This window comes from Astyanax mexicanus, chromosome 11, assembly GCF_023375975.1.
Source record: "Astyanax mexicanus isolate ESR-SI-001 chromosome 11, AstMex3_surface, whole genome shotgun sequence".
Lineage (NCBI taxonomy): Eukaryota > Metazoa > Chordata > Actinopteri > Characiformes > Acestrorhamphidae > Astyanax > Astyanax mexicanus.
The window spans coordinates 40,542,256-40,561,005 of NC_064418.1; the positions used below are offsets into that span (position 1 = coordinate 40,542,256).

The following is an 18,750-nucleotide window of genomic DNA, read 5'->3' on the forward strand; positions in this document are numbered from 1 at the left end:
GATGGACGATCAAAAGCCATCAAACCAAGCAGAACTGCATGATTTTTGGCACCAGGAGTAAAGGCATAAAGCTATCCAAAAGCAGTGTTTAAGACTGGTGGAGGAGAACATGCCAAGATGCATGATGCATTCCACCAAATATTGATTTCTGAACTCTTAAAACTTTATGAATATTAACTTGTTTTCTTTGCATTATTTGAGGTCTGAAAGCTCTACATCTTTTTTGTTATTTCAGCCATTTCTCATTTTCTGTAAATAAAAGTTTCTGTCTGTCTCTGTCTCTCAATCAGTCTCTGTTTCTTTCTCAATCTATCTCTGGGTCTATCTGTCTCTGTCTCTCTCTCAGTCTGTCTCTCTTTCTGTTTGATTTCTCGCGCAGTCTCTAACTCAGTCTGTCTCTGTCTCTCTCTTGGTCTGTGTATGTCTCTCTCTGTCTGATCCGGTCTCTCTTTCTGTTTGTCTCTCAGTCAGCCTCTGTTTGTCTGTCGCTGTCTGTCTATTTCTGTCTCTGGGTCTGTCTCTGTTTCTCTCTCAGTCTGCTTGTCTCTTGGTCAGCCCCTCGGTCAGTCTCTGTCTGTCTCTCTCTTGGTCTGTCTCTGTTTCTGTTTGTCTCTCTCCTGGTCTGTCTCTGTCTGCCGGTTTCTGTCTCTGGGTCTGTCTTTGTCTCCCAAAATGAAAACTTGTGCGTCAAATTCTTGTTTTGTCCATTAATTATACAATAAATTTACAATTGTCACTCATTCTGCTCCATAAAAAGACAAGTTTAAAGAAATAATTGACACTTAATATTGCTACGACATTTATGTCCATAATGAGTGTATGCAAACTTATGACCACAAGTGTAACTGCACAAAAACACAAAATTGTGATGCTTTTATCAGAGCAGGACAGACTGCTCATCACAAGTCTGGCCCTGCCTCCATGTTTGGCAGTAATTCTGACAAAGAGTGCAGATGAGTCGATAATGGAGGCGCGGAGATGTTAATGAGAATAATTTGTGCGTCTTGCATTCACTCATCTCTGGCACAGGCGGTTTCTGCCGCCATCAAGAACCCACCTGACAAGCGCATCATTCACAGCAAAGCGCTGGAGCAGCAGAAATCAGGAGCCGGAGTCTGGAGATGCTGAGACAGAGAGGTCTGCAGCATGCTAACTACTGAACGAGTCCATAGATCTTCTCACGGACCACATCTCTCTTCCATATGTCTTCTCATGCAGCCTTGACTTTTACATGCTGAAACCTTCTGTAAAAGATGGATCTCGCACTGCGCTCGGAGTGTTCACATCTGTTTTGAGGTCCAGTGCATTTATGATGTATTGGTAGAAATACATTTTGCCAGCATGACCTGAGACAGCATGATTTATAGATCATCCAGAGATGCTCACGTCACACAGAGCTCAAGGTGTGGAAGATACCTACACCTACATGACTGCATGTTGTTGCTACACTTAAGTATCACTGCGGTGCAAGAAGTAGTGCCCTCCATTAGTCACTGCAGTAAAGTGAATTCCACCTGAGGTCTATTCATATTTAATTAGCAGTACCATAAAGATGAAGTCCTGTTTCTACGGGGCTCTAGAAGAGAAAAACTGTATTTTCCTAGATATAGATAGAAAACTTTAGTACAAATTTTACTAAAGTAACTTTTAAGGGCAAGAAAAGCCTAAATAATATAGAATTTTGGGGTACGTTTTTGGCAATATGACAATACGGTAAGAAATATTTTGTCCACATAATACTACTGCAACAAAATACATGTTTTTCTCTTATACACAAGTTTTGAACACTCCTTAGAAACTTCTCTATTAAGATACTGTACCACAACTGTCTGATATTTTATTAAAAAGAATGTAACAAAAATAGTGTAATAAAACAAAACATCTACCACAACAATAACAGTATATTTACTTCATGAATATAAACGGCAAACATAATTTTACAAAAAATATCCTTAAAGGGGCACTAAACTCTGTGATTTTAGCTGCCTCCACCCTCCAAAAATGCTAAAAAATGGGAGGGGTAGTTTGGGAGGGGCACTGGGTGATGTATGGGTTTAGAGGCGGGGCAGGAGGGAGAGCTGATTGGCTGGCTGCAGCAGCATGACTCTGATAGCGGTGAGACCCATACGGTTGGATGTCAGCAGGGGGCAGTATTATTGCTTGACTGATCTGCATATTGTAAATCATCCACACCTATAGATAGCACAGTTGAACCTGAGAGGGCGCTGCAGAGGCAGAAATTGCCACAATAAAAGTGTTTTTTAAAGGTTAGGAGATGTTTATAAAAACATTTAAACAAGGCTGGTATGTTTCATTATCTCAAATAAACACATTTCAGCTATTAATGGAACATAAATATTTGGTTTAGGGTTTAGTAGCTCTTTATAAGCTGTTCACAATATTATCAATAAATGTTCACATTAAATAGCAAACCAAACACTGCCATCAAGCTGCGGGCGCTCAGAGGGAGCACAATTGGCCCTGCTCCCTCCGGGTGGGTAGATGGCGCTCTCTCCCCACATCACTCCTAGGGTGATGTCCACAGCACAAGGCGTCTGTGAGCTGATGTATCAGAACCGAATCACTGTGCTTTCCTCCAAGTGCGCTGTGATGCTACTCGGTAATGCTGCATCAGCAGCAGCTCGAAAACAAGAGGTGTCTGGCTTCACATGTATCGTAGGAAGCATGTGTTAGTCTTCACCCATCTGGTGTGTTGGGGCATCACTAGTGATAGGGGGAGTCCTAATGAGTGGGTTGAGCAATTGGCAGTGTAAATTGGGGAGAAAATGGGAAAAATTTTAAATAAAATAATATAAAAAAAAATAAATAGCAAACCAAACACAAAATATGCTGCTTTCTTAACAGAATATCACTATATGGATTTAAACAGTCAGGAGCACGGACTGAAATTATCAGACCATTTCACTCTTACTCACTATTACAGCCTCAATATGGTTTACTCAGCTGTTTACTTTCTCGCACATTGAAACAGTATGGCCTGTGCACTCAGAGGACAATTCCCAGCAGAGTGCAAAGTGGGTGTGAAAGAAGAGGACAAGAGGACATATTTTATGATATTCTGCCCAAATATTCATGACTGGGCCCTGGGCTTCCCTTCTCCCGCTGACCCTCCACCCACTCTCCATGACCCAGCGTGTGGAGCAAACACCCATGTCTCCATGTAAGTTATTTTTAATGCGGCTCGTGTGTGGATCGCCCCTCAGCGAAAGCTGCCAATGTGACGAAAGCGCTCGCGATGACAAAGGACAACAGCTCCCTTGAGAGTTCCCTCTGAGGTGTCTGCGAGACGACGCGCGGTGATGGGGAAGTAATGTGACGCAACAGGCAGCGTGGGGAAGAAGGGGTGCGGGAAAACCTCCGGAACTACCAGCAGCAATGCACCTAAGAACACCATCACACACCAACGCCACGGATGTGCACTGCTGAAGTTTCTGCTGTGTGAACTTTGAGTCACTGGGTGCCTCACACCTCTTTTTAAATAACCTCAGGTGTTACAGGTGTTTTCTGTCTCATGACAGAAATACAGCTCTGGAAAAAAAATAAGAGACCAACTAAAATTATGAGTTTCTTTGATTTTAGCTAATCAAAAACCTCTGGAATATAATCAAGAGGATGATGGATGATCACAAGCCACCAAACCAAGCTGAACTGATTGAATTTTTGCACCAGGAGTGGCTTAAAGTTTTCCAAAAGCAGTGTGTAAGACTGGTGGATGAGAACATGCCAAGATGCATAATAACTGTGATTAAAAATCAGGGTTATTGCACCAAATATTGATTCCTGAACTCTTAAAACTTTATGAATCTAAATTTGTTTCCTTTGCATTATTTGAGGTCTGAAAGCTCTGCAAGTAAATGCTCTAAATGACAATATTTTTATTTGGAATTTGGGAGAAATGTTGTCCATAGTTTATAGAATAAAACAATAATATTCATTTTACTCAAACATATACTTATAAATAGCAAAATCAGAGAAACTGATTCAAAAACTGAAGTGTCTTAATTTTTTTTCCAAAGCTGTATATTATTGTTAGAATTTTAATAGTGCAAGTACCACCCTGGCCAGCTGACAGGTACCTCTAGGCAAATAAAAAAAAAAAGTTGGGATGGCAGCAACAGAGGATACTGACCTGCGTCTTAACGCTGTGAAGGAACACCAGCAGCTCACTTAAGGGAACAGCAAGGTTATTTTATTCTTTATTCTGTTTATTGTTGAGTCCATGTGTGTGAATGAACTCTGGTGATTGAATGTTGTCTAGGTTCATTTCAGTCAGTGGAGCTCCTGTGTTTTCCACCACTAAAATAGAAACACAACAGATATTTACCTGAACACACCTCACTTCACCTCACCACACCCATCGGTGCACTGTTTTAAAGGCACGGAAGGCGTGAAAATAGACTGTTGACAGAGTGTAAGACTGCAAAGAGGTTCTAAAAAAAACCTGGAAGGAATTTCCACTGAAGGAATTAGCAGAATATACAGAATTGGCATTAACTTCCACACACAGTGGAGATGTGCATGCTGGTTACACAAATCATTACATTTGGTAAACATTACAGGGAAGTAAACAAAAGATCATACAAATGTACAATACCTATTTTTCTATTTGCATTTTCTGATCTGCAGTTAAGGCTTGACCCACCCTGGCCTCAGTAATCCAGAACCAGCAACATGAGACATCTAAATATACTTTTTGGGTTGATGCCCTGCTAAAATCTCTACAAACAATCCTCTTATCAAAGCGAGTAATGTCAACTGGCCCTATTACATTACATTATTCATAATCCTATTTTTTTTATGGCCTACACTGACCTTCACACACTAGCTCATCCACAAATACCATCCACAAATGGTCACCTCACATCAGCGCTAGTTCCCATCCCTCCAAGTCATGGAGATTAAAGCTGCTCTGCAAAGCATTACACTTAAACTATGTTGAAACAACTTGTCAACCAAGAACCAAGTTATAGCTTCTTTAGAAAACTAAACAGAGCAGGAAAAAAGAGAGCAGACAAACAGAAAGAGTGGGAATTTGAGAGGTATGGAATTTCTGGTCTCATTTACATAAAACAGAAGGCAACAATGCATCAGACCTTGTGTATAGCTTCTACTACATTAATAAAAAGCATCTTTAGGGGCTTTATGGAGTAAAGAGAGTGAAAGAGCATAAGTGGTTAAAGGATCATATAAATTAATCGCATACATTTGATTTTACACATTAGTGAATCCATAAAAAACTCAAGAGGCAACCGCAAGACAGCACTACTGTGTTGAAATACGTTATGATAGCATTAATTACAGCTCTGAAAAAAGAGACCACTTAAAAATGATGAGTTTCTTTGATTTTACCAAATTGAAAACCTCTGGAATATAATCAAGAGGAAGATGGATGAACGCAAGTCATCAAACCAAACTGAACTGCTTGTATTTTTGCACCAGGCGTGGCATAAAGCCATCCAAAAGCAGTGTGTAAGACTGGTGGAGGAGAACTTGCCAAGATGCATGAAAAAAAAAAACTGTGATTAAAAAACAGGGTTATTTCACCAAATATTGATTTCTGAACTCTTAAAACTTTATGAATATGAATGTGGTTTTGTTGCATTATTTGTGGTCTGAAAGCTCTGCATCTTTTTTTGTGATTTTTTTTTTTTTTTTGCAAATAAACTCTCTAAATTACAATATTTTTATTTGTAATTTTGGGAAAAATGTTGTTTGTAGTTTATAGAATAAAATATTATTTTTTATTTTACTCAAACATATACCTTTAAATAGCAAAATCAGAAAAACTGATTCAGAAACTGAAGTGGTCTCTTATTTTTTCAGAGCTGTATGTAATAAAAAATACTATTAAAACTTCTTTTAAAACTTGTACTATGTACTTCTATGGCATCCACAACTTCAAAAAAGAAACAATAGCATGAACACGTTCTAAGCCTAATCCGACACTGGACCACAGGCCCGATGCTGATGATGCTCTGAGGGAGATGGTGTAGTGAGGCATCATGCTGGGTTCCGAAAGTGAGCAGTAAGAACAGAAGTGGGATCAGTGGAACTCACCGGAGTTTGCGGCTCTCAGGGCATAAATGGCGAGGGTTAGGCAGACTTGGCGTGGAGGAAGAGGAAGAGGAAGAGGAGGAGGAGGAGGGAAGAGAGACAGAGCGCAGCTGTGTCGCTGTGCAGATCAGCACATCAGCCTTTAGACTTCTTTCCAGGTTGATAACTGGCCCATTCTTCAGGAACACGGTGACACAACAACACATACAACAAAAAAAAATGAATAAATACATAAAAAACACAAGTAGCGTCACGTCAATTAACCCTGCTGGCCAGTCATGCGAGGCCGCCATACGTCGCAACACTGGCCGCATCAGGGCCTTAGCTGCAGCCAAAGGGGCTTCACCCCCCAACAGCATGGGTGAACACACAGGAGCCATATGGGTACCGATTTACATATCATACGCTTAGCTGAACTGCCTCGTTAGGAAAAGCCCCACAGAAACAGAGAGAAAAACAGCAGCATTTGTGTCGACTTGTGTCGAATTAATTAATACTTTTAAAAAAAAAAAGTAGTAATTTAATTTTTTTTCACTTTTAAAAACGTTTTTTTTTCACTTTTATTTATATATTAATGAAACTGCAAGCTGCATTTGATCATTTCAAATGACACCACAGGCCTGCAGAACCGCTCACACACACATTCCTCTACACTCTGATACAGTGACAGACGGATGTAATGGCCTTCTAACCAGAAAGGGATCCAAAAGGTCTCCTGGGTTTTCTCTTCCAGGTCATGTGACCTAGTGCTGTCACACTTCCAGGAAACTGGGGAGAATTCAGGCTGTCCAGTGCAGTTGTACCTGAGAGAGAGAAAAATAGAGAGAGAGAGAGAGAGAGAGAGAGAGAGAAATATATAGAGAGAGAGACAGACAGACACAGACAGTGTTGTTTATTTACATTGTTACTTACTAGTTTAACTAGTTAATTATCTGCTAAAAATTGCCCCTGTTCTTTTTTAAATTATTTATTTTTTTCCATTTTGTTGCAATATACTTCTACAATTAACTTTTTTCAGCTGATTTGTTTTCCTGCAAAATTTACTAGTTTACTGCAAAAATGTGTACAGTGGATTTTGTACCATTTCCGGTTACTGATAAAACCTAAAGAGCTTATATATATATATATATATATATTTATATAGGGGTTAAAGTGAAACTTAACATGAAGCATTGCTCTGTCACACATGTGTGCCACTTACAAAGCGCAAACCGTTCAGACAGAAGTCAGATATAGGTCTTGGGATATATTCACACATTGAGTAAACAGTCTAAACTAAATATCGAATTTGGTCAGAAAATTGGATTTGGACCACCTTTACTTGCTGTGTAAGTGTAGCCTTAAGCCCTATCCGGATGGGATTAGTTTCTCAGGAGGTCCGGAGGTAATTTTCTCTTTATGTGGGGTCCTCTGGGATTTTATTCCCATCCGGAACAACCATGTATGTGTTTTTCTCAGGCGTAGCTCGAGAAAATTACAGGCTGAATTACCTACTGTTTTTTGCTGAACTCTGTGGTCCTCCGGTAATTTTAGTCCATTTTAGTAAAGTTTCGCCACCTCGTGTTTAATAAAATAGCTATTTGTCCCCTGCCACGCAGCGTAATTACACTTTAGATGCGCGTTTCTACGTTCTAAGAGCAAGTGGAAATGGAGGAGCTACTAAACACAAAGTCATGTGACCGAGAAAGCCAAAAAAACTCCAAAAAAAAACTCCTGTTCTTTTAATTGTAGTCCAAGAGTTTTACCACTGCATAGAAGTGTGAAATATTTTTCACAGACGTCCCCCTGAGAAACTAATCCCATCCGGATAGAGCTATAGGCACATGATATCCATACAAAATTTTACCTAATTTTTAAGTTTATTTATTTATTTATTTATTTTTTCTCCAGAAAAGTTTGGATATTTTGGATAGGTTTTTGCATGACGCGAGGCGATGGTTATCTCAATGCTCTGTATTACCTAAGCCCTGCTTTTCTTTTCTTTTAAAGGGATTTGCAGATCTATGTAGAGGCTTCCTTCTTCTTCTTCTTCTTCTTCTTCTGTTTCTGAAGGGATGATTCTGTGGAAAGAACAGGGAATATAACTTATAAATATTTCATCAACAAAAAGTGTTAAGCACTCCAGCACTGAATAAATCACTCATTAGTGTTGTAGATTAGTGCTAATCATTGATTAAGGTGTACCAAAGAGGTGATGTTGTAAAAGGACAGCTGCTCTCTCTCCCCAAAGCTGCACTATTCTCTTCTTAATCTAGAATTTCAATCAAGTAATTTAAACAGCTCTGAACCCTGGGCTGTCCATCACAGGCCCTTGATGGAATTCATTGTGCAGCACAGTGTCTGCTGCACATATTAGGCTTAACTCTGCAGCAGAACACCTGATTTCACTAACGAGGTTCCCTGCTTTGATGAGGGGATGAAGTGCACTGCTTCTGCTGCATGTCTGGAATAAAGCTATAGGAACTGCGCTCCTCCTCGAGCAGCAGGTCTATATAAAATATACAAAAGCTTTAGATTGCAGCCTCTCCTTTAAATTGGATTTATAATGAGCCGGATCCGATGGAGGATCTGAACGTCAGAGCTGCTCCTGCTCAGCTCTGCCTCTGACTGCAGGACCAAAACAAGAGAAACCTTTAGAAAGACAGCAATAATGAGTCAACACTTTACCAGCTGCTTCTGAGAGAGGAGCCTCAGCGCTGCCTCTGAGAGCACAGCTCCATCTAATGGTGAGAATTAGTACCTACAGTAAACAGAGACTTAGAGGGGCTCTATTTTTTTAACCATGACAAATCAGATCATTTTATATATTATATGTATAAATTAGATATGTATCGTGATTATGTAGTTTTGTAAGTTTTAAATATGACGTGGATTTGCTAAACCAAATACTAGAACAGTTAAAAAAATAGAATATCATTGAAAAGTTACTTTATTTCAGTAATTACAGCTAGGGGTGGGCGATATGGCTCTAAAATAATATCACGATATTTCAGGGTATTTTTGCGATAACGATATACTTGGCGATATAGGAAAACTAAAATAATTCATTCATTTCAGGAATATAGTATAATAGTATAACAGCATAATCATAATGTGGCAAAATAAATAATATAGCATAAAATAATATAATGCAGCAAATAATATTGCAGAATATTTAGTGCATGCATATAAACTGCAAAATAAAACAATTATACAATAAATACACCTAAAGCTTCACAGTAAATAATAGACTACTTTTAAGACAGAACATCTCTATTATCACGATATGGATTTTTAATATCATGATATTTCTGTGTCACCATATATTGTATACGATATAATATTGCCCACCCCTAATTACAGCTAATAAAAACCCAATATTCAGTGTCTCAGAACATTTTTATATTATATAAGACCAATTGGTATGTGGGCAGTGTGCCAAGTCCTGCTGGAAAATGAAATCTGCATCTTTAGAAAAGTTGTCAGCAGAGAAAAGCATGAAGTGCTGTAAGATTTTCCGGGAAAACAAAACTGCACTGACTTTAGACAGTGGACCAATAAAATACAATTGAGGCAAACCTTTCTGATATTGTTTTGACTGAAGCATCTACAGTGAGTATAATAATATTGTGTAGGTCATATTGTGCCCCCAAAAGCTCTGGCTTATTGAGGCACTGTGCTGTTTTATTTAAACTCCGATGTCAGAACACCCTCCACAAGTCAGATTTTCTAGTTTTACAGACGGGAGAGCTTCAGCGAACCCGTAGAAGTTTGTAGATGGATGTACTGCACAATAGCCATAGATGTTAACAGTATTCACATTCATTACTTAGGTAGAGGTTCAGATAATATTAAGGTTTAAAATACTTCTGTAGAAGTTAAAATATCCAGAAAAATGTAGATAACCAAAGTTTCTACCAAAGTAAGGTAATGAAGTATTGGTTCTTCATTGCTTTTACAACCTGAATTACCTACAGTGCTCCTCCGGTAATTTTAGTCCCGTCCGGATCCACATCTATGAGTTTCGTCTCCTCGCGTTTAATAAAATTTGGCTGCGGGTTTCAATGGAGATCCAAGTAAACACATCAGTGACTGTAAATGGAGGAGCTACTAAACGTGATGTCATGTGACCGAGAAAGTCCAAAAACTCACTGGTCCTCCTGTTTTTTTTAATTGCAGTCCGGACGCAAGAGTTTTTTCACAGACGTCCCCCTGAGAAACTAATCCTGTCCGGATAGGGCTTTTGTCTTATTAAAGCAGTGGTACACACAGAAAATGCTAATAATTGGGACATAAAAAAAAAGCAGAACATATTTTGGTTGGATTTGCTATAAATCACTACAAATGGATTGTCAAACTTTTTAAGGTAGACTTTAAAGTTTTTAAACTGTTTTTCTTGATAATGTTTTAAAATGGTTTACAAATATTAGAACAAAAACCTTTCCAACGCTGTGCTGAATCAATAACTACACAGCTCCTGTAGTCTCACCTGCTCTTAGAGCTACATATTAATCATTATTGATTTAGAATATTGTATGGGATATTATAAAAGCTCTTGTAGTTGTAGTATGTAAATATCCCATTAATTCTGTCCATGCAGTGCAGTCCTTCAGCCCACTTCTCTTCAGTCCTGCGCAGGATTGGAAACCTGACACCATACAGCAGGACCTATACACTGCACAAAATGTGTACTGCTGCACCAACATCAGCAGACTGAGTGGAGACCGCCCTCTACTGGTACACTACAGTAACTACATCACACAGCCCATCTACACTATTACATATAATGCTTATGAACCTGCACTTCCAGAACAGTATAAAGAGAGGTGTGCCATATCATATTTCATATCTTATGCAATAGTATTGTGATAATAGCAGTATTATGTCTAAAATACAGTCTAATCTTTGTATAATTGATTATATTTGCACCAAAGACTATGCATTTCAGTATGGTGGCATATATTTTGTTTTGGAAAAATACTATTAATTATTGACAAAATAGACAAAAAGTAACATATTTGTTTCTACTGCATGTTTAAAGCTGTTATACTTATTCTAAATAATACATTAAAATATTTTTTGTTAGCAGTAAAATATTCTTGAAATTTAAACAGTATTTGTCATATATTTTTCAATATATGCTTTAAATGGACCATGTGGCCATGATACACTGAACACTGAACTGTTATATATTATAATCAATCATTAATAAAATGTAAATTACAATTTAATTTAGCCGGTATTTGACCATGATCACAGATTGCTTTTTACAAAGGAGACCAAGCCAAGTATGTCAGTAACACAAAGTTACAACCAAGAATTTGCATAAAACATCAGTTACATGAAACAGCTACATACAGTACCAGCCAAAGATTTGGACGCACCTCTTCTCATTCAATGTTTTTATTTATTATGTATTTTATTTTATTGAATCAAAACAATTAAGGGACAGATATGGAATTATGTGGTAAACTGTTAAAAACATCTTCCACAACCCCTTGACCTAATGCTAACTGAGATGATGATTTGAGGTGATTTGGGATGAGCTGGAGCTTCACAGCGTTAAGGAAAAGCGGCAACTAATGTTCAGCACCTCCAGGAACTGGAGGAGTGGCATAACGTTATCCAAAAGCAGCGTGTAAGACTGGTGGAGGAGAACATGCCACGATGCATAATAACTGTGATAAAAATCAGGGCTATTCCACCACAAAAAGAGTTCTGAACTTTTAAAACTTTATGATTATGAACTTGTTTTTTTTTTTTTTTTTGCATTATTTGAGGTCTGAAAGCTCTGCATCTTTGTTTTTGTTATTTCAGCCATTTCTCATTTTCTGCAAAAATAAATGCTCTAAATGAAAATAGTTTTTTTATTTGGAATTTGGTAGAAATGTTTGTAGTTTATAGAATAAAACAACCATGTTCATTTTACTCAAACATATACCTATAAATAGCAAAATCAGATTTTTTTTTTCAGAGCTGTATATATATATAAAAACAATCCTAGTACCTAGTAGCAGTGTGGTGGGGCAAACGAAGGGCGTAAACAGGCCCTCACACTCTTTGCCCTCGCGCTGTGGGACAGCGTACGCAGGGAGAAAAGGGGGTTAATTGTTTCCCTCTGAAGCCGTCAGAGATCTGATCTCCCATTTGACACAGTGGTACTCCAGAGGGTCCCGGAAGTGAAATTCTATTACAGCACAGCGTGAAATTCAGGGACAGGGGGCCTGACACATAAATCAGGCCATATTAATGTTTAATGATATTTAAAAGCTAATTCTCCTCAATAGGCTTTCTCTGCCCTTAAGAGGCTAATGTCCACCAGCTCTAGCTCATGACCTCTAGCAGGAGCAGCAGCACCATCAGGCAGATCAAGGCAAAAGGCAAAAGCCAGCAGCTGAGATGGAGGTGGGGGTGTAGCAGGGGAGAATGGAGCCATAAAACACCCGGCTGTGTCTTTAAGACTGATGAGCATGGAGTGCTCGCCCCTATGGCCCACTCTGCTATGGCAGATGAGGAGAAGGTCTGCATCACCGGGAAAAGAAAAAATCAATGAGGCCAGAAAATAAAAACATGCACGGGGACCCTCTGCATATTTCTACATCCACATGAATACACAAAACATCAAGTGTACCATTTTCCAAACAGCAGTCACTCAAATATTTTGCCTAACATTCATCAAATATGAAAGAGGCCTAAACTATTTATATTGTGAGTATTAATAATGAATCACGAGGCTTTTAACACTGTGTTTCAAATTATAAACTCAGCAGACATTTTATCAAAACTCATACAACTAAACGCTGCAGAGCTGCTGCTCAGAGGCTGCACACAACATGCTGTTTATTTCAGTCAAATATGCAACTGTAAGCACTGTACTTAACATACAATTGTATACAGCCCATGTGAAAAGTCATGTTCTTTTATTTACTGCAGTAAAGTCCCAGTAAGGCACAAGGCCTTGGCAAACTGACACGTATGACAGTTTACTATGGAAGTTTGTGAATTCTAAGATGATAAAATTACATGTTATGAGGAGCATAGAAGAAAAAAAGTAGAAAAAAGGAATGAACTGGAGTCCTCTAATACATTTCCTTTCCATTAAAATATTCCATTTAAAAATTGTGTTGTACAAGACTAGGCCTAATCCCTGTCTGACACTCATAACTGACTCAAGAGTACATCCAATAAAACTCAACACTATCAGGAATGTCATGCCGTGAATAAAGTATAAATAAAGATGTACATGACACACAGACAAAACCCAAAAAATAGGTATTTAAAGAGTGGAAGAAAAGACTGAAGAGTCTATTTCTTGCTTCATGTGTCTTTTTTAATTGCACACCTATAAAACCCACACTTTCCAGACTTTCAACTCATCAACTCATTTTATCTTTCAAGAGAATTTCAGTCATTAGTCTGACCTGCATGTTTGCTATAATTTTTTATAATTTGAACAGTTTCCTTTATGTAGAATATAGTGGCTATAAATAACTTTTTATACACTAGTTATAACTTAATTCAATAAATTACTTGCCTTATACATATTAACAAATAAGTTTCCCTTTACTATACTTAAATTATACAGCTCTGGAAAAAATAAGACATCTAAAAATGACAAGTTTCTTTGATTTTACCAAATTAAAAACCTCTCAAATATAATCAAGAGTAAGATGGATCAAACCAAGCCATCAAACCAAACTGAACTGCTTGAATTTTTGCACCAGGAGTAAAGGCATAAAGTTACCCAAAAGCAGTGTGTAAGACTGGTGGAGGAGAACATGATGCAAGATGCATGAAAACTGTGATTAAAAACCAGGGTTATTCCACCAAATGTTTTTTGGAATTTGGGAGAAATGTTGTTCATAGGTTATATAATAAAACAACAATGTTTATTTTACTCAAACATATAGCTATAAATAGCAAAATCAGAGCTATATATAATATAAAATCCATAACTTATGCAGGAATATACACTCCAAAAATGTTACACTGTTACACGGTTAAAATAACTTGAACTGTTGGCTTGCACTGGTTAGCTACCGTATATTCAACAGGTCATACTGTAACATATGCTACATTTTTATGCTCACACAAACCAAATTTACCAACTTTTACTAATTTATATTTCTCATAATTGTAGTGGTGTAAAACAAAAAATATCACACATAATAGATATACTTTAGTAAAGTACAGCTACATAAAAATCAAATTAAGCACAGTAATTAATTACAATTACTTATTTATTTACCAGTCCTGGTAAAACTGGTACAATGTGTCATTTTTTCCTGCTAGACGAATCAGACTTGATCCAGTCTTCACTTCCTGTCACAGACATACAGATTTGGATCTAAAATCTACTGAGACTTCAGGCAGTCTATGAGGTCACATCTCTTAACAAGATTCCCACGTCCTTTAGAGGAGAAACAGACCCTCATAACATCACCAGACCCATCAGTGTTCTTCACAGCAGGGGTCTGAGGGGCTTTTCTGCAGGGTGTTTTCTGTTTTACTTTTGTTTGTTTTTTTCGCTCATCAGATCAGACAACTGAACCAGATTCTATAATCTTCTGATGATTATGTTTGTTCGTTGCTGACAGCAGATGCTTTCTACTTTTATTCTACTAATAAAACTACAGTTTATTGTTATAGACTGTAGTCATACCTGTAGTCTTTAAGACCCTCACGACTGTCCAGGTGTCCTCTCTCTTACATAGATTTATCACAGCTCTGAAAGGTGTTTAAAATATATTAGTAATATTATTACTCCAAAAGGTAGATAGTAGTATTTTCATATACAGTACCAGTCAAAAGTTTTTTTTTTAATCTTATGCATTTTAGAATAATACTAAGGTCATCCAAATTATGAAGAAAAACATCATTTAGGAATCATTTAGTAGACAAAAAAGTTTACTAGTCATATTTAAGGAATGTTCTAATCCATATTATAGCAAGAATTATTAAAATAAGCAAAGAAAAAGATACAAAGATAACTCAGTCCATAAAATCTAAAGATCTTTGTGCAGTTACAAGGACCGTCAAAAATGTTATGATGAAACTGGCTCTCATCAGGACCACCACAGAAAAAAGAGGACCAAGAGTTTCCCCTGTTGCACAGGATAAGTTAATTAGAGTTCCAAACCCAGAAACTGCAAGTCAATAGCTCCCTTAATAAGAGACCTTCTAAATGTTTCACATAGTATCTTGTTTTTTTTAACACTTTTAAGTTACTGCATGATTCATTATCTTTCTTCATAGTCTGGATAACTTCAATATTAATTTACAATGTAGGAAAATATAAAAATATTGAATAAGAAGGTGTGTCCAGTATGGCTATTATTTACATCCATTTTATTTTAGGTTTAGAGATACCTCTGACTTATAATGTAGTAAAACACATGCATAAATAAAAATACAGTCTACAGACTAAAGTATTTGGGCTCTTCTTTATGTATTGTTTCATCCCAAATTAAGAGTATTCAAATTAGTTTACCCTGATTTTGTTGGAGTAACTGTCTCTGCTCTACAGAGGAATACTTTTTGAAGCATTTCTATAAGGATTTAACTGTTAAAAGGTAAAAGTGGAACAGCAAAAAGATGGAAGGAAAAAAAGAGAATGCATGAATGAGCTATTAATAAATCTGGATGTACATACAGAGCATAGTTCCAATAATTATACATGCACAGCAGCATTGTGCATAGTGTTGCAGTGACACAAAAGTTCTGTATCTACAAAAATATCTACATTTTTACAGTAGAAATTTTTATTCCACGTGGATTTGGTAGTCAATTCATTATTAAATATGGACACAATGTAAAAATTATTTGCTATGTTAAAGTTAAAACAGAGCAGAGTGACATGCAGCTGATAGAATGCTCAATAATTGCAGATATTTAATGTGCACAGAGTAAAAAAGCGTAAAATTCAGTGACACAGCAGGTATAACGAAACACAAGTGTTTTAAATTTAAAATAAAATTCTCTGGTTAAGATGAATAAATGGTTTCAACCTCCAAACAGCTCTAAAAGAGAGCCTCTCAGCGCCTCAATCCTGCGGGAGTGTGCTTTCTTTAATGCGTAAATTGAAGCAGTCATTGATTTGGGAATGAATCTCCCAGCCGTACGGGTCCTAATCAATCAAACACTTCCATGGTTTCTTTTCCAATTAGATTAAAATGAAGGAAACATTAAGTGGCTGACGAGAAGGTTCGCAAACGACGCTATTTTGCTGATTCAAAATGATGTGTGAGGTGAAGTGAGCGAGGCTATCAGTGATGCTGAAATGACGGAATATGAAAGGGAAATAAATAATCTCTGGAATGTTCCAGCTAACAGTGCACTACCTTGACAGAAAGCATTGATGAAAGCAGTTTTTTAAGCAGCGTTTTCTACACCCGCTACGCGACTGTATGAAGCATCATGACAAAACTGTTTGAAAATCCTGTTTAAGGAGTTGAGAAGGGTTCAGATGTGGATGTGAGGCCGGAATGCTAACACAGGGAGCGGAGGGATCACGATCACACACACACAAACACACGCACGCACACATATACACACACACATTAAAAAAAAAAAAAGAAAAAAGAAAAAAAAAACAGCGCAGGAAAGCGTAAGCAGAAAGTCAGCAAAAGTGCTTATGCACAGGAAAAGCCTAGCAGGGCACAGGGGGTCCGTCCCTTTCACACAAAGGCCGACACAGGAGCTTAGCAGCACCCCTTCCAAGGCTTTTAGCAAATAATATTAAAGGACACTGCCACCTTCACACACACCACAGCATAAGAAAGCACCACAAAATCTCCTGCCTTACACAAACCAAGTGTAAACACACCCTGACCCGAACTCACAATACACACACACACATCCCCAAATCACGAGATACACCGCCCCTCGTCCTTTACAATTATCAACAAAATATATCACACACACACATACACATATATACACATATATACACACACATCCCCAAATCACGAGATACACCGGTCCTTCTCCTTTACAATTATCAACAAAATGTATCACACACACACATACACATATATACACATATATACACACACACATCCCTAAATCACGGGATACACTGGTCCTCATTCTTTACAGTTATCAGCAAAACATATCATACACACTTACATACACATACACACATACATCCCCAAATTACAGGATACACCGGTCCTTATCCTTTACAGTTATCAACAAAACATATCACACACACACACAAACACATATACACACAGGTACACACACATATCCCCAAATCACGGGATACACCAGTCCCTTATCCTTTACAGTTATCAGCAAAACATATCACACACACACACAAACACATATACACACAGACAGACATCCCCAAATCACAAGATACACAGGTCCTCCTCCTTTACAGTTATCAGCAAAACATATCACACACACACACATACACATATATACGCATATACACACACACATCCCTAAATCACGGGATACACTGGTCCTCATTCTTTACAGTTACCAGCAAAACATTTCACACATATACACACACATATACACACACACCTCCCCAAATCACGGAATACACCGGTCCTTCTCCTTTACAGTTATCAGCAAAACATATCTCACACACACACACACACACACACATATACACACACACACACATACACATATATACACACATATTTACACACACACGTCCCCAAATCACGAGATACACCGGCCCTTATCCTTTACAGTTATCAGCAAAACATATCACACACATACACACATATATGCACATATATACACACATATATAAACACAACACATCCCCAAATCACGGGATACACTGGTCCTTATCCTTTAAAGTTATCAACAAAACATATCACACACACACTCACATACACATATACACACACACATCCCCAAATTACGGGATACACCGGCCCTCGTCCTTTACAGTTATCAGCAAAACATATCACACACACACACACACACACACACACAGTATAAATAGAGGTAATTCCCTCCTGATCTCATCCTAACCTATACTCGAGTCACAGAACCACTGACTGTTAAACTCACTTGGCATTACGTGACTCAAGCAATTAAGTACAATGCCATATGGCTGGACAGTGATCAATAGTGTTCCCCCTCGGAACTGACTTGGTGCTTTTTATTGAAAGTCGTTGGAGAGAAGACCTGACATATATTTGGCTTGGCTTAAATAATCTAACGTCGCTGCAAGGGGGTGAATACAAATAAGGCAAATTAAGCACAATGTCTGTAAATATTACAGATATATTAAACCTACAGCATAACCGCAGACTATTTACCACTACAGACAAATGACTAAAGCTGCACAAAGTAGCAAAAACTCTGGGTTTTTTAGTGCTGCAACTTGGCATATAATTCAATACTGTGTTTTTTTTTTTTTTTATAATAATAAAAATATATTTGTATTGATTCAAAAAGACAACAAAAAAATGAAGCAGTACATCAATAAGCCCAAACACAAAACTACTGACAGGTGAAGTGAAGAACACTGATTATCTGGCTAAAATGAGACCAGACAAGGGATGGGACATACATATTAAGCAGCCATTGAACAGTCAGTTCTTTAGGTCAAAGTGTTGGAAGCAAGAAAAAAAAATAGGCAGGTGTCAAAGCATCTCCAAAACATTATTCTGGTCTTGTGGGCTGTTTACTGTGTGCAGTAGTTGTACATACCAATACTGGTCCAAG

The 18,750-nt window shown here is 37.7% G+C and overlaps 1 protein-coding gene across 11 annotated transcripts in view; it reads right to left on the reverse strand.

Moving 5' to 3' along the window:
• Positions 1-18,750, reverse strand: part of pcbp3 (poly(rC) binding protein 3) — a 118,524-nt gene that overhangs the window by 70,030 nt on the left and 29,744 nt on the right. For all 11 annotated transcript variants that reach the window (XM_022680161.2, XM_022680160.2, XM_022680165.2 and 8 more), the window contains exons 2-4: positions 8,036-8,135; positions 6,768-6,878; positions 6,079-6,251 (exon numbers count right to left, since the gene is read on the reverse strand). The gene's annotated coding sequence lies outside the window, so the exon portion shown is untranslated. The remainder of the gene's footprint in view (positions 1-6,078; positions 6,252-6,767; positions 6,879-8,035; positions 8,136-18,750) is intronic.